Consider the following 12489-nt stretch of genomic DNA (forward strand, 5'->3'; position numbering starts at 1 on the left):
CACTCGCTTTATTTTCGCTTTTTCATGTATTGCATCTTCTTCACTCACTTCTTTTTCTCTCTGTTTCCACCAAACCCAACCCAACAAAAATTTTCTTTTTCTCTCGCTTTCTTTTGTGGGAATCAAAAGTACCTAATAATAAACCAATCAAATATGAACAATGAATCAGCAAAAGTAAGAAAAAAGAATTCATGGTCACATGTAAAATCATTTTAAAGAATTCTTATATAATGCCAACCATTGTTTAATACCAAATAACAAACCAATCAAATGTGAACAATAAATCCAGCATAAGTAAGAAAAAAGAAGTCATATTGTTATACACAAAGAAGTTGCTACAGAACATGAAAAATCATTTTAAAGAATTGTTATATAATGCCAACCATGTTTCATACCCATAAATTCATATTCTACACAGGAATCAAAAGGTCTTTATCGTTCAGATCTTTTTTTTATCCGAAAATAAATAAATAAGTAAAATAAAAAAATAAAAAGTCATTGTAAATTTTTGAAAACCAAAAGGTTTAAACCCATGAAAACACATAGAAGGAAAAACAGAGGTCCCGATTGGGTTTAGTCGTTTGGTGGGTGGAGAAGGTGGAGATGGCCATGTTGAAGCAGCTCAGTCTCATTTTCCCAATCCATGTGTCTAAGTTAAGAATTATACCCACCTTTACTGGGATGATATTTGTCCTGTTTTGTGCCAAAACCACCAAAATTCTTTGTGAAACTAGGGATGTCAACGAGGTGGGGCGGGGTTGGTTTTTAAAATCCCGTCCCCGTCTCCGTGGGGAATTTTACATCCCATCCCCGCGATTTTCCCCGTTTCTTTAGGTGTAGGGCGGGATCGGGGATTTTACGGGGCGGGGACGGGGCGGGACGGTTTTCCCCATTTTGTTTTTTAATTGATATATTTTTAAAAAATTTATATAAAAAAATTATTTTATGATTAAAATATAAAAAAATGACTACAATGCAATAAAAATATAATAAAATACATCAAGGAACAAATTTACAATTATAATAAAATACATATTTAGAAAAATAAAAAAAAATGATTTTACATAAATAAAATTTTATAAAAAAAATAATAAATAAATATATATATATATATATATATATATATATATATATATATATATCGGGGCGGGGTTATTATTCTCTGTCCCCGGCCCGTCCCCAACTCGGTTTTTAGGCATTTGTCCCGAGTCCGTCCCGCATCCCCGAATTTTCGAGGAAAAACCACCCCATTAGGGGCGGTGCACCGCGGTTTTGGGGATGGACGGGGCAAATTGACATTCCTATGTGAAACAAACAAGATCACAGATAGACAGAATACAAGGTTTTTGATGATCATGTTTGTTTGAGTCTCTTGGAAGCTTTTTGGAAGTCTTTGGCATGCATTAAATTTTATGAGCAAACTTATTAGCATTTATAAGAAATAGGATCGATACATGGCTGGTTTTGGAATTTCAAGGCCTGGAATATAAAAGTTAATTTCAGTATCTTCAACTTTCATAGTTTTATAATTTAGATTTTAACTTTTCAACTTAATAATTTAGTTTCTTGATTTTAAATTTATTACAATTTAATCCTTGTTTGACCTTTGATTAAAATGTTTTTGTTATCTCATATGACATATATTAAACTATATCAGTTTTCAAATTAAAGTGTCGAAATATTAAAACTATTTTTAATATTACCATATAACTAGTACTGTGTCAGATTAAAATTCAAAACAGAATATATTACAAATTGAGATTTTTAAAAAATATTTAAAAAGATTGCACTTTAATATTTTCCAATTTAAAATTTCATGGCTATTAAACTTTGTAGTTAAAAAGATCCAAATTGCAACAAATTGAATAATAAAAAGTTTAAATTACTTATTGAATTGAAAAATTTAAGATTTAAATTGTAAACTTTTAAATATCAAAAGTATCAAAATGTAACTAACCCTAAATATAATGATCTCCTGCTGACTTAAGTGTGTGAAAAATGGTTATTGAGCCAAAGATTATATCTGAATTGCTAATTTAGAAAAATAAAGTTAAAAAAGACCATATGAGAAGAGAGCTAAGGTGATATAAATATACAGATGTTGAAAAGTGATCCCTTGTGTAGGCTCTATCATTACACTGAAAGACTAATAATTTAAGAAATTTAACTACCTTTATGACAATGGGAGTCTTTAACAAATTGTCAATACACGCCGTAAGATTTGCGATATCTTTTGGAAATAAATTAAAATTAATTGATCAATTAACAATTTTATTTTAAATAAAAGTTGACAGTAAAGGTTGACTTGTGAAATTTTACCTGAAGACTCTGGACCATCATTAATTAATAATTTCTCCAAGGAAAAAAATAACCAAATAAAAAATAAAAATTTATAATAAAGAGAATTACCCATGAACTGATCAATCTAATTTTTAGCCATAAAGGCACAGGGAATTAATATATTGCACTCTTATCTGTTATTTATTCATCAGCCGCATATGAAAAGAAGAAAAAAGATCATATATATATATATATAGTAAACTATTTATGCCCATATTGTGTAAAATTACCGAGAAGTAGAAAACAATATCATTTAGATTATAATATTTAAAATTACGTAAGGATATCCATACTAGAAGGATCTAAAAGTTGGCCTCTCTTGACCAGAGGAGAGTTATAAGCTGATCAAACAGTGATAATGCCCCATACTTAGTTGCTTTAAGTACCATTATGGTTAGAATCATGATCATTATGCTCATGGAACATAAAGTAGGATCGGTGACAGCAGTTGCACGAGGAGGATGATGAACTTGGGAAATTAAGCTGATGATCATGAAGAGTAGCAGTTTCTTCTGTACCCTGAGTGGGCTGATCATTTGGAGAAGGCTCAGGAGAATCCTGGGCCATAAAGTTTGATGGATCAGAATAGAATGAGTATGGCCTTTGGAGGCAGTTTGTATTGGGCGTGGATCCCCCACTCCTTTTGAAAGTATGGGAGCTCAGATCCTTTCGGTTGAAGACTCAAAGATAAGCTTTTGAATTAGGGCCCTTCAAGAAATGCCCATCCGAGCGAGGGAACATTGCTGCAAAATATTATGAGAGCGAAGGAGGCAGCAACCCCAGCGATGAGAAAGAGGCCTCAGAAGCTTTCAAGGCGAAGATTTTCAGAAGAAATTTTGTTGGTATCAGGAGACTCTGAACCTGAGTTGTTTCATCCCTCTTGAACCATTTCATCTCAATATCTTTTAGTATTGCCCTTTAAGTATCACCAACAAGTGGGGAATCCTTGGGGAAAGCCTGTCATAATTATAATTTCGATATACATATACATATGATGGTCATCAAAATAATCGGAATTAGTTAAATAAAATGAGATTATATTATATATGCAAGAGAGAAAAGAGCTAGCTTACAAAAGCAATCCATCAGCTTTAAAAGGCTTCAAGTAAAGGGTTTCATCAAAAGCAGCAGCTATACCATCATTTCCACTCGTATGTGTAACAAGTCTATGCCATTCCTCATGTGAAGTGTAATTCTTTAGATTGCAATCGTCAAAACCCATTTGTATGTTTAATCCTTTTTCGACCTTTAATTAAAATGTTTAACTGTTGTCTCATATGACATATATAAAACTATAGCAATGTTCAAATTAAATTGTTAAAATATTAAAATTATTTTTAATATTGTTAGATAACTAGTATTGATACCAGATAATAGAGATTATTTCAATATACCATATTATGAAGAGATTTTCTATATAATTTAAAAATTTAGTAATATTTTCAAAAAAAAAAAGAAGAAGAAAGAAATTCGTAATATTCCAAATTGGTGGGCGTGGAGCTTACACTACGTGGTTATGAAGTATGCTTTTGTTGGGTCATGTGAGTCCGTTGATATATGTTCAAAATTATGTTTTTTGTTTTCTTTTTTGGAGTGTAAAAGTATGTGTTTTTCTTCTACTCTTATTATTGCGTTTACCTTTGACTAGATCAAAGTATGGTACAGCAAGAAGAAACTAAGGATCCACGTGGCTAAATCTAATTGGAAAAAGGACTGACTGGAGTGGGGCTGCCAGGCCACGTGGCTTGTTAATTTCTGCCATGTTACCCACCATTTTTCATTTTCATATTCTAGACCCAAGCCTCCTTTTTGGCTGAGTTCTCAAAACCAAGCCAATTATCAACAATCATTCAAACATATGCTGATGCAATCTATTTTATCAGGCAATCAAATCACCAAATCCATTTAACCCCTAATTTTTTGAACGCTTGGCACAGTCTAGTTCATTAATGACCATTGGTAAATTTGGTGTTTAAATTTCCGTCTCTATCTATAAATAATAATAATAATAATAAAAATCCTAATTTTCATTCTTAATTAATTTCCTAATTTTGAGAAGGTGGCAAAATACAACAACAACAAAAACGTCGGAGTAGGGTCTGCATTTGCAGAAGATTGCTCCTGATATAGAAACTGTATACGCTATTTTATAAATAAGCAAATTAATAACTCAATCATATTATGGGATATTTATGCAAATGAGTTTTTATTATTTTTTTGAAATTTTTTTTTATTAAAAAGCTAATAAGTATTTGGTTGTAAATAAAAAAATTACATTAAATGTTCATTCAGTTGTATTAAATGCTAATTAAATTTCCATATAAAGTAAAAAAAAAAATTTAAAGAAGTTCAAAATTTGAACTTTTTAAAACAATTTTAAAAAGTTTATTTTTTGGTTAATAAATACTTATTGATTTTTATCAAATATTTTTTTTTTATAAAAAAATTTTTAATTTTTAAATAGAATTTTCAAACAAAAAAAACCTCTGCCAAACAAAGGTTTACACCACAACAAACAAGTTTAAAAGCCATAATTTATTTTGTCAGTGAAAACAAGTTTATTTCAATTATGATGGATCTATAATTTTTGAAGATATAAAGGTAGTGCGTTTAATAAAAGGAGTTATAGAACACGGATATTAGTTAAACTGCATCTATATATGATTTTGTCACTACAAAAATATAAAAAAATAAAAAAATAAAAAAAATTAAAGGATGGTTGCGTCTCTACCAAAAAAAGAAATATATATATATATATATATAATATATATATGGTTTTGTCTTATATAAATGCGTTTACCGTGACCAAATCAAAGTACACACATTCGGACGCTATTGGCACAAGCAAAGTAACAAACGTCAGAGTGGGGTCTACATTTACAGAAGATTGCTTTGTAGAAACTGTAGTTTCCATTTTATAGACAAGTAAACTTTTTGTTTTTTTTTTTTTTTTGGTAGAATTATAGACAAGTAAACTGATAACTCAATTATATTGGATATATATATATATAAATGATTTTTTATTTATATTTGGTTCTCATATATAAATAAAATGTGTCCACTTACTTGTTGCTTCTCACAAGATATATTTCATTCACAACTGACTGGGCAAAAAGAATAATAATAATAATAATAATAAAATCGATCTGAAGATTAAGAACTAATTGTCGTATCATTTATGAATTTTTTTTTTCAAATATAAATGTAAAGTTTATAAATATACATTAATTGATGGTCCAACGGTCCCATCTCCTATCTCCAAACAGACCCAGTCCGAGTCCGAGTCAACATTCCACATAAAGCATATAATATTTAATTTGATTTACGCCACAGTCCGCGCGGTCAATTAGTCAGATTGCCACGTGGTAGGACATCTTTGTGAAACATAACCAAAAACTAAACCAAAAGAAACAAATATTTATTTATACTAATAAATTTCAAATTTTATGCATATTAAAACAAGAAAAAACGGATTCTTCTTTAACTCACACTCACAAGGTTGTCTGGTTTCAGATCCTCAGGCCTGTCCATATTTTCTATTTTTTATTTTTGAAATATTATTTTTAAAATAGAAAATAAAAAATTATTTTCTACTTTTTAATGAAACAAAGAGCATTTAGCCATTAATATTTGAAAATAATTTTTAAAACTAAAAAACAGAAAATGTGTTTGGCTAAATAATTTTTAAACTTTTTTTAAAAAAGTTTTCTTTTTTTTATACTTTTTTTTTTGACATACAAGGAATCTAATACATAATATATATATATATATATATATATAGAGCTATAAACATCCATAAAATATCATATTAGCATAATAATAAAACTACTAACTTTTATATGTTACTAATATAGTCAAGTCACATATTTACACTTTTTTGACATTGTTGCACAGGAAAGGTAAAAACAAAAATAAACAATAAAAAGGAAAAAATAAATACAATGGGTAATAAGGGGAAATAAAAAATGGCGATAAGGAAAAAAAAAAACTTATAGAAAAACAAAAAAAAATGAAAAAGAAAAAGTAAAAATTGAAAAATTAAAAAACAATATCTGATAGAAATGGAAAATAAGAAAAAAAAATAATGGAATAAAGGAAAAATGGAAAATTAGGAAAAAGAACAAAATAGAAAAGAGAGAGAGAGAGAGAGAGAGAGAGAGAGAGAGAGAGAGAGAGAATATTTGATAAGGAAAAAACAGAAAATAAGGAAAAAGAACAAAACAGCAAAATAAATAATTGATATAAGAAATATTTACCCAAAAAAAATTGATAAAAGAAGTAAGATAAAAAAATTAAAAATAAAAAAACTAGAAAGTATATAACGAAAAAAAGGAAAATAAAAAATAACAATAAAAAAATAATTTATGTAACTTATAAAGGATAAAAAAGAAGAAGATGAATAACTATTTTTTTAAATTGTTCTTACAAAAATTAAAAAAAAAAAAAAGAGGGAGATAAAATAAGAGAATAAGAAAATTTCCCTCTCTACAAATTTCTCTCTCTACAATTTTCTTTCTCTTAGATATTTCAAAAAATTAAAGTAATATTTTCTTTCTACAACTTTCTCTCTATATGATAGAAAAACGCACACTAAATAAAATGATTAAGAAAATAAATTAAAATAATATGTATTTTATTATTTTCAAAACAGGTGAAAACATCATTTTATTGTTTTCCAATTTTTTTTTATTTGTTTTCTAAAACTGTTTTTGAAAACTGATGGCTAAACAAATAATCTTTTGTTTTGAAAATAATTTTTTATTTTACAAAACAGAAAATTGTTTTTAAAACAGGTAAGCAAACATGCCCTCAGTCTCTATAGATTTTCAGATTCTCAATGTCTATTCCACTAATAAAATGATTGACATTTACATCATTTAGAAAATGTTATGACAGAGAAGCTAACTGCATTACTGTCTCTATTCCGTCTTGCTGTTTAATTACATTCTAGCATCTGCCATTTGCTGTTAAAAAGTTGAATTAATGCTTTCATGTTTCATCGGTTTGATTTTATTTATGGAGCAAAGAGGATCTGGATCCAAAGGAAAATTTGGCTAAAAAAAATGTTCGGTTTTGGTGGTGGTGCCAATAGAAGTGTCCTGAGTGTCTAGTCAGCATCTAAATCACTGTTATTGATAATTGTTGAAAATAAATAAATAATTCCAACCCCAATCAGGTCAATCAATTTTCCTATTAAAAGGTAATTACAACTTAATTGATGTGACGATGTCCTTTCGATCAAGGTTTAAAATATCCGACATTTCCTCAATGTTTCTATTTTTTGAAATGATCGAAATAAAATTTAAGTTCGACGTGGAAATAGATAGAATTTCCATAATATCCATTGAAATTTCTGAAATTTTGACAAAATTTCCATAAAATATTTACATCAAATCCTTAACAATTTGGTTAAAAAATTTATAATTTCCACTGAAATTTCGAAAATATCCGATATTTTTTTAATTTTTTTAAAAAAATTCATAAATATTATTGATATTTAGTAAAATTTTTATCAAATTAGCTTCATTAATAATTTTTTTACCCTTTAATTGCTTTTTAAACATTTAGTGATATACACAAAATAGAATAAATTGAATTAAATAACATTAATAAATTCTACTTATTTATTGAATATCAATAAAGTAAAAATATAAAGATTGTGTATTATATTTTCTAACTTTGAAAATCTTAATATTTGAAACTACAATGGAAGATGATGATGAAGAGGGCAATAAAATGTATCAATAGATTAGAGATGTTTACTTAGATGATCACGAAGGAAATCCTGATCCAAAGATTACTCAAAAAGTTGAAAAAGAAGGAATAAATATTCAAAAAGTAATTGCTGAAAAAATAAATTCCAGTAGTGGTGATTCATTTCAAAGGTTTATGAGAGAGCCAACTAGAGCTACTAGTGTTTCAGCTCCATCAGGTGGTACACATTCACAATTTGAGACTCTTAGTAGTCACTCTAGCTCCAGTGGTGATGAAGATAACTTCAATAAATTATCTGAATTAGAAGTTAGAAAAGGTAGTGGCCAAAGGAAATCACCAAGTTAAGAAGTTGGATTAAGCCCATTTATTGGTGAACAATATTACACACATGTAACACAAGATAAAGATCATGGAAGTAGAGATGCAGGTCAAGGATTCGGTACTATTGGAAAATACTATATATTTAAAGAAAAATCTATAATGGAGACATCACAATAAGAAAAAGATTCAATTTCTACAAATTTTGGATCTATAAGGGTTGAAAGTCATTTTCATAATCCTTATTCAATGGATATGTATGGAATGTCATCAAGTAGAAACTCATGGATACCATCTCAAACTCAACCATCAGAAAATAGTAGTTATGCACATAGTTAACCAATAATGCAAGATCCATATCGTTAGCATATTAATAATTATATACAAAATTATCAGAAAGATACATCTTTTCATAACTATTTCTTATATTTCACATTTGAAAATCAAAATAAAGAAGCAACCGATGATTTTCAATCACCAATAAGTTCTATGTGGTATTAAGATGATATTTATGAACTACAATATAATTATAATAATTATTTTATATATTTTAGTTAATAAATAATTTTATTATATATGTATTTTTTGATATATTTTTATTAATAATAATTCATCTACGGTTATAAATGCTTATTATAAATCAATTCATTGAGAAGAATATAACATCCATTCAATATTTTAGCAAGTTTTATAATTAATTTGATAATCAATGAATTAAATAAGCTAATTCTAAAGTTTCAATAAAAATTTTCACTTTTTAGAACAAATTTCCATAATTTTTTATAATTTTTTATCGATATTCGATATTTTCATGAAAATTTTTGTATTTTAAATTCTCGATATTTCCATTGATATCGATTTTTTGAACTTTTGTTTTTACTACCGTCTCGCCAGCCAATGATGCTTTTTTTTTTCTTCCCCCTCTTTTAACTATCATTTTTTCAGGTACGGTAATGGCAATACCCACACTACTCCCATAAGGTTCTAAGTTTAGTTAGGATTTGCAAAAGATTTTAGTTAGCCGTGATGGAAAACTCAATCCGAATTATACAATTAAGCTCGAATATATTGTAGTCGTTGGAACTTGTTAAATAATAAATCGGGTTAATAGAAGAAATACAAGGAATGGTAGTGGTGAAAGGAAAATTGATATATACAAAATAGTAATTGGTGGGCATTTAGACGCCTCATGTACAGTAGTTTCTTTTGGGATAATACTCAAGTTTATAGTTTAAGAAATTCGTGATATTCCAAATTGAAATTCGTAATTACCGAGATTGGCGGGATTGTATGGATTATGCGTATGCTAGGAGTAACCAAATAAAAAAAGGGAATTAACATTGTTACATCTCAAATTTTATTGGATCAAGACATTGCATCTTAAATTATTATTATTATTATTATTTTTCGTATTTTGCAGTTGAACATACACATTTATTGCAATTTTGTTTAGTTTTCAAAATAATATTATTGAATTAATTAAATTTATTTATTAAATGATATAACAAAAGATGATGTAGTAATATTTAATTAGTCTATTTTTTTTTAATTCACTTGTCTATTTAGAAAAAATTCCATCTAAATTTTTTTAGATTTACATTAATTTCAATTTAATTTGTTAAATTTTAAAAATTACAACTGACATTTCTGTAGAAATATAGATTATTTTGAAAGGTGTGAATAAAATAATAAAAAAAATAAAAATTGTTTAAAACCTAAAGCAAGATAAATAATATTTTTAAAACTTGAAAAACTAAATTAAAATCAATGCAAACCAAGAGAATTTAAATAAAATTTTACTAACTATTTAAATAATCACTTATTTATATATTATTTATTAAATAAATTTGTTGAATGGTCGTTGTGTTTTAGGGCTGCTGCCGCTCTTAAAAACCCAAATGGAAGCTTCTGAAAGTCTAAATGAAATTGGTCACCTCCACATCACATGATGATTGTACAGGGGTCATGGACTCATTTCACTTGCTTTATTTTTGTTTTTCATGTATTGCATCTTCTTCACTCTCTTCTTTTTCTCTCTGTTTCCACCAAGCCCAACCCAACAAAAATTTTCTTTTTCTCTCGCTTTCTTTTGTCGGAATCAAAAGTACCTAATAGCAGACCAATCAAATATGAACAATGAATCAGCAAAAGTAAGAAAAAAGAATTCATAGTCACATGAAAAATCAATTTAAAGAATTCTTATATAATGCCAGCCACGGTTTCATACCAAATAACAAACCAATCAAAACTACCTAATAACAAACCAATCAATTGTGAACAATAAATCCAGCAAAAGTAAGAAAAAAGAATTCATATTGTTTTATACAAAGCAGTTGCCACAGCACATGAAAAATCATTTTAAAGAATTGTTATATAATGCCAACCACGTTTCATACCCATAAATTCTACACAGGAATCAAAAAATCCTTATCGTTCAGGTCTTTTTTTAATCCGAAAAAGTAAATAAATAAGTAAAATAAAAAAATAAAAAGTCATTGTAATTTTTGAAAACCAAAAGGTCGAAACCCATGAAAACCCATAGACGTAAAATCAGAGGTCCCGATTGGGTTTAGTCGTTTCGTGGGTGGAGAAGGTGGAGATGGCCATGTTGAAGCAGCTCAGCCTCATTTTCCCAATCCATGTGTCTTAAGTTAGGAATTACACCCACCTTTACTGGAATGATATTTGTCCTGTTTTGTGCCAAAACCACCCAAAATTCTTGGTGAAACAAACAAGATCACAGATAGACAGATTACAAGGCTTTTGATGATCATGTTTGTTCGAGTCTCTTGGAAGCTTTTTGGAAGTCTTTGGCATGCATTAAATTTTATGAGCAAGCTTATTAGTATTTATAAGAAATAGGATTGATACATGGCCGGTTTTGGAATGTCTAAGGCTTGGAATATAAAAGTTAATTGCATTTTAGTATTTTCAACTTTTATACTTTTATACTTTAGGTTTTAACTTTTCAACTTAATAATTTAGATTTTTGATTTTAAATTATTGCAATTTAATCATTGTTTGATCTTTAATTAAAAAGTTTAACCAATATCTCATATGACATATATTAAACTATATTAATTTTCAAATTAAAGTGTCAAAATATTAAAACTATTTTTAATATTGTCATATGACTAGTATTGTGTAGTATTAAAATTCAAAACAGAATATATTACAAATTGAGATTTTTAAAAAATATTTAAAAATATTGCACTTTAGTATTTTCCAATATAAAATTTGATATAGTTTTTTTTATCAATCAAAGGAGATGAATATTAAACCTGTAGTTAAAAGTTAAAAAGATCCAAATTGTAACAAATTGAATAAAAAAAAGTTTAAATTACTAATTAAATTGAAAAGTTTAAGATTTAAATTGTAAACTTTTAAATATGAAAGTATCAAAGTGGAATTAACCCTAAATATAATGATCTCCTGGTAACTTAAGTGTTTGTTAAAAATGGTTATTGAGCCAAAGATTATATCTGAATTCCTAATTTAAAAAATAAACTAAAAAAAGACAATATGAGAAGAGAGCTAAGGTGATATAAATATACAGGTGTGGAAAAGTGATCCCCTTGTGTAGACTATATCATTATACTGAAAGAATAATAATTTAAGAAATTTAACGACCTTTATGACAATGGGAGTTTTTAACAAATTGTCAATACACGCTGTAAGATTTGCGATATCTTTTGGAAATAAATTAAAATTAATTGATTAATTAACAATTTTATTTTAAATAAAAGTTGACATTAAAGGTTGACTTGTGAAATTTTACCTGAAGACTCTGCACCATCATTAATTAATAATTTCTCCAAGGAAAAAAATAACCAAATAAAAAATAAAAATATAAAGACAAATTACCCATGAACTGATCAATCTAACTTTTAGCCACACAGGCACAGGGAATCAATATATTGCACTCTTATCTATTATTTATTGGCACGCATGAAAAGAAGAAATTTTTTTTATCAGGCACATATGAAAAGAAGAAAAAAGAACATATATATATATATATATAGTAAACTATTTATGCCCATATTATATAAAATTACCGAGAAGTAGAAAACAATATCATTTAGATTATAACATTTAAAATTACGCAAGGATATCCAT

General features: G+C 27.5%; 1 pseudogene; it reads right to left on the bottom strand.

Annotated features, from left to right (window-relative positions):
* Positions 1-2718: 2718 nt before the first annotated feature.
* LOC112492618 (uncharacterized) overlaps positions 2719-12489 on the bottom strand; it is a 29850-nt pseudogene continuing 20079 nt past the window's right edge.

Source organism: Ziziphus jujuba, chromosome 5 (assembly GCF_031755915.1).
Source record: "Ziziphus jujuba cultivar Dongzao chromosome 5, ASM3175591v1".
Taxonomy (NCBI): domain Eukaryota; kingdom Viridiplantae; phylum Streptophyta; class Magnoliopsida; order Rosales; family Rhamnaceae; genus Ziziphus; species Ziziphus jujuba.